The sequence below is a fragment of the Chinchilla lanigera genome, unplaced genomic scaffold (assembly GCF_000276665.1).
Source record: "Chinchilla lanigera isolate Chin_1 unplaced genomic scaffold, ChiLan1.0 scaffold00008, whole genome shotgun sequence".
Taxonomy (NCBI): Eukaryota; Metazoa; Chordata; class Mammalia; order Rodentia; family Chinchillidae; genus Chinchilla; species Chinchilla lanigera.
In genome coordinates this window covers 8,256,707-8,261,815 of record NW_004955409.1, presented here as the reverse complement: position 1 = coordinate 8,261,815, position 5,109 = coordinate 8,256,707, and the positions used below count along the sequence as shown (strand labels likewise).

The window sequence follows — 5,109 nt, the reverse complement described above, 5'->3', positions numbered from 1 at the left end:
GCCTTGCTTGCTAAGTACAAGGTCCCAAGTTCGATTCCCGGGACCAAAAACATAAAAATTAAATTAAAAAAGTAAACAAAGTACAAAGGAGACCCCTTTGGATCTTCCAGGTCCCCTCCACTATATCCCACCCCATTCACAGCTAGGCTTTTTGGAAGAACAGTCTGTGTTGGTGTTTCCTCTGCTCTGTCTCCTGGACCCCCGGTGATCTAACCCATCCTCATCCCTGCCTTTCCCATGATATCACTAAGTGAAAATCCAAAGGGAACTCCCCGACTTTCACCTCTTGAACTTCCTGCGGTCTGTGGGCCTGCAGAGCACACCCTCTTTCAGCTGGTCATCCCTTTAGCCCCTGGATCTCCAGGACCCTCTGTTCTCCTGGACCCCCGGCCTTTGGCCATGTCTTTCCCGGCTCCTCTGCCAGTTCTTCTCCCCTATGCAATGCTCATGCCCCCCAGATCCCACCTTGGCTCTCTTCCCACCACTATTCAAGACTCCCTGGGCAACCGCATCCACTCCAGCGGCTGGTGGTTCTCAAAAGTCCCCCTGGACTCCGCAATCTAACGGACCAACCACCCCTGGGGATTTTCACATGGATCTTCCTTTGATGCCTCCAGTGTAACAGGCCCCACCCAGCACTGCACAATGACACGACAAGGATAACAGCACAGGTCCCGAGTGGAGTTCACTGTCCCCCTCCCATTGTTTTTGGTCTTGTTATCTTTGGCAGCACCACTGTTTATCAATCAAGTGAGCCAGAACAGGACTATCTCATCCCTGAAATATTTCTTGAAATTATCACACATTTCTTTCCCAATGGCCTCTGCTCTGTCTGGTTCAGCCTCATCCTCTCTTGCCTGGTGCCAGAATAATTTTTTTTTTTTTTTAATAACTAAACACAACCATTTCAGCTGGGCATGGTGGCGCACGCCTGCAATCCCAGCACTCGGGGAGGCTGAGGCAGGAGGATCATTGTAAGCTGAAGACCTTCTGGGTTACAAAGTGAGCTCAAGGCCAGCCTGAATTGTACAGTGAGACCCTGTCTCAAAAAAGACAAAAAAATAAAAAATAAACATAACCATTTCACTTGTCTGCCCTGGGGAAGAGCTAATTTTTTTAGGGCCAGCTATGAAGTGCTTTGTGATCTGGGACCCCTTTCCTATCCGTCCTTCTCCACCTCCACTTCGGGCCTAACGAGGAGCCGCGCTGGCCGCTCCCTGACTCCGACACGCTCCGTCAGGCCTTCTCCGAGCCTCTGTGTACGTTACCTCCTCTGCCTGGAATGCCCTCGTCCGTTGGCAAACACCTTTTCTCACTTCAGGTCTCAGCTTGTTTTACCTCGTGTGTGACTCTTCCTCTGACGCCTCTGGTCCAAGGCAGAGGTCCCTACTCTAATGTCCTAATTGCGTTTTGAACATATCTACACGATCACAGCAATTACACTGTACCCTAATTGGTGAACAGTCTCATAATTAGACTCTAATATCCTTGAAGGCAAACACTTAATCTTTCCGTTTTTTTTGCAGTCCTGGCTAGTCCCCTATCTAATCAGATGCCGGATCAAATGAATATGAATGAGTGCTTTCAGCAGGTGGCTGCTTCCAGCTTCCCCCACAAGAGGGAGCTCTGCCTTATACAATAATCAACATGTTAAAAACATGTCCTTTTCATATTTAAGATGATCTCCCTCAACATTAACTGAATATCTACAAGAAGGCTACAATCCTTGGGATTCGACTACTTGTCTCAACTTTCAGTGATTTCAAAAAAATCTTTTAGAAAGCCACTTCCAATAGTTGCAAAGACACAGTTGCAAAGTTCCAATATAGCAAAACTAGCAAAGACACAAGCTAAAATGTTCACATTTAAGTGAATATGAAACACATTTCCACCCTAGCTGAAGACAAGTAACTAAGAATTTGTGGATTGTTTTGTAAAATATGTGATAGTGACATTTATTTTAAAGCAGATGTTTATTGGCCTAAGAGTTTTTTATTTATGACACTCAAGCCACTATATTTTTAAATGAGAGGTTATGGGAGGAAGGGCTATAAAAATGTAGAATATCTTAGTTAAAGAGATAGGCAGATGAAGCAAGGTTGTTAACAGTAACTTATCACATGTTGGAATTTCAAAAACAAATATTTGCAATGTAAGCAAATAATTAATAATCCAATGTGGCTTTTTTTGGTCAGGATCACATAAAGTATTATTTCTGCATTTATTTTCTTTTCTTTTTTCTTTTTGTATTTTTGAGACAGGGTCTCTCTTGGTTTTTTTTTTTTTTTGTTTTTCCTTGTACCGGGAATCGAACTCATGACCTTGCACTTGCCAGGCAGGCACTGTGCCACTGAGCTAAATCCCCAGCCATGAGACAGGGTTTCTCTATATAGTTCATGCTGGCCTTGAGCTCACTTTGTAGCACAGGCTGGTCTCGAACTTGCAACAATCCTCCTGCCTCAGCCTCCAGACTGTTGGAATTACAGGCGTGTGTCACCATGCCCGGCTATTTATCTTAATTAAAGGTTATAAAATTTTTTATAAGACTGGCTTCTCTCTATTAATATGCTTCAAAGAAATCCTAACAAAACATTTTCTGTATCTTAAATACAAAAGGACATTGTTAACATATTTCCAGTTCTCTAAAATATTTATTAAAGATGATGACTACAGCAAAAAAAGCAATTGGTGAGTAAACTCTGCCTTAATCTCTCTGGTTCACTTTCATGGTTTAGAACTTCCTTAACCTATGTTGCCTCATTTGAAGGCAATTTTTCATGACCTTACTCCTGATTTGGTGTTCGTTATTAAGCTACAGGGCCCCGCCTGAAGAGCGGCACATAGTGAAACGCCGTCACCCCTGGACCTCTTGCTTTTCCTACAAAGCTCATGTTTCCCTGGGGCCAGTTTCCTCCCTGGCTTAACAAGTAAGGCTGACATCAGAACAGGTTGTAATCTGACAAAAATCTGGTGTTAGCCGGGCATGGTGGTGCACGCCTGTAATCCTAGCACTCAGGAGGCTGAGGCAGGAGGATTGCTTTGAGTTTGAGTGTGGCCTGGGCTACAAAGTGAGCTCAAGGCCAGCCTGAACTGCATAGTGAGACCCTGTCTCAAAAAGACAAAAAAGAAAAAATCTGGTGCTAACCCCACTTACTTGTGCCCCAGCACCCCATACGACTGGTGTAGGCACAGTTCAGACACATAGGTGATGCAGGCATCAGTAAGATGATACAACAGAGACGCAGACCGTTGTGCTCAGCAGAACAGCTGCCCGTGTTGCTGCAGGGGAGCCCCTGCCACGGTACTTTCTCACTGAGAAGAGAGCCATGTGCAATCAGTGGCTGGTGGCCTCTCTTGCAGCCCATGGGACCTTCTTCCTGAGGACTTCCTGCCTACCTCCTCCCCTTCTGGGAGGCACACAGGACTGCTGAGTCCCTAGAAAGGGGCGTGGGTGACAGGCCTACAGTCTTCTGGGGGCTCTAAGGGGTGGTGTGAGCTATTGGAATGAGATGGTTCATTTCTCTGGTTGGGGCAGACCCCATCAAAAGTTGTACAGCTCTTGCTGAGCATAGTGGCCCACGCCTGTAATCCCAGCACTCGGGAGGCTGAGGCAGGAGGATGGTTGCGAGTTCAAGACCAGCCTGGGCTACAAAGTGAGCTCAAGGCCAGCCTGAACTGCATAGTGAGACCCTGTCTCAAAAAGACAAAAAACAAAACAACAACAACAACAACAAAAACACCTCATAGTGAGTTCAAGGACAGCCTGATCTACATAGTGAGACCCTGTCTCAAAAAATAAAAACAGTAAAAGTTTACAGCTCTGGCCGGGCACAGTGGTGCACATCTGCAGTCCGTTGGATGGAAAATTTGAGAACCTCCCGCCTGGGCAATTTAGCGGGACTGCGTGTCTAAGTGAAAATATTCAATAGCTAAGAAAGGCCGGGGATGTAGCTCGGTGGCAGAGCGCCCTGCGTTTGTACCGCACCTCAGGAACAGCTAAGTGGAGAAAGAAAACAAGATTTGAAAAGTATGTTGGGACCGGATGTGGTAGGGAGCTCCGGGTGGGGAGTCCCGCGGCCCACCGACCTAGACTGCAGTTAGCGGAGGGTGAGGGTTCAGTGTCTGTAAGCCCTGCGACCTTGTGGTCTCGGGACCTTCTCCTTGCCTTGCTTCTTCGCAAACTTTGTCCTTGCAGAACTCCCCTGTCTGAATTAGCTCTGGGCAGACCCACGCCGTGCGCCCCTAGGGGTCGGAGCGGGGACAGCGCCTCAAGGCCTCGCGCTCACCCAGGCCAACCACCGACCCGCCGCCGCGCCCCGCACCCAGTCCCGGCCGGCTCCCTACCTTCCCTCCAGAGCCGTGCGTCCGCGGCAGCCGCGCCGCTCGCCTCTTCCGCAGCACCTCGCTCCCTCGCTGCGATCCTGCGGGGGCGGAGGGCCCCGGGGCGGATGTTCGTCCCCGAAAGCGCCCGCGCCTTCTTCCTCTCCCAACTCCGCGAAGGACCAGGCTGTGGCCGGACTAACCGGGTCTGGGGCGCTATGCACCCCCCGCAGCCTCGGACAGGGCGGCTCAGGGCGCAGGGGCCGCGCTGCTGTGTTCCCCGCGGCATCCCTCGGGCCCCGATCTCTGCCTCGCACCCCTCCCCCGCAGCATCCCTCGGGCCCCCATCTCTGCCCCTCCTACCCCACGCCCAGCGCCCGGGCGGGCCCAGTGCGACCCAGCTCTGCAGGTCCCGTCCGGCACGCGGGACCCTCAGGACGGTGACCCCCGAGATCCCACCGAGAAGCCTGGGGGGGGTCCCACGGACGGCCCCCTCGCTGTGACACCTGGCCCGGCTGACTCCTGGCCGTGGAGCGCGGACCCCGAGACCCGACGGGGTGCAGAGGATCTGGGCGCGCGCGGCCCGTCCGACCTGTCGAGGCAGACTCGCCCTTCGCTCCGCCCAAGAGGCCGCCAGGGCCAAACCCTCGGCGGGACGGGACGACACGGGACGGGACGGGACGGGACGGGACGGGACGCCCCACCTGAGCCCGGGAGCCCGCGCCGCCGCACCTCGGGCGCCCTTCCCTTCACGGCGGGGACCTGCGGCGGGCCCTGCGCGCCGCTTCC

General features: G+C 51.6%; 1 protein-coding gene across 5 annotated transcripts in view; it reads right to left on the bottom strand.

Moving 5' to 3' along the window:
• Positions 1-5,109, bottom strand: part of Duoxa1 (dual oxidase maturation factor 1) — a 10,185-nt gene extending 5,076 nt beyond the window's left edge. The window contains exons 1-2 of one of the 5 annotated variants that reach the window (XM_005376742.2): positions 4,684-5,109; positions 4,345-4,421 (exon numbers count right to left, since the gene is read on the bottom strand). The gene's annotated coding sequence lies outside the window, so the exon portion shown is untranslated. Of the gene's footprint in view, positions 1-4,344 lie in introns of all 5 variants that reach the window. The other 4 variants (XM_013510336.1, XM_013510337.1, XM_005376741.2 and 1 more) reach the window with 4 other exon arrangements.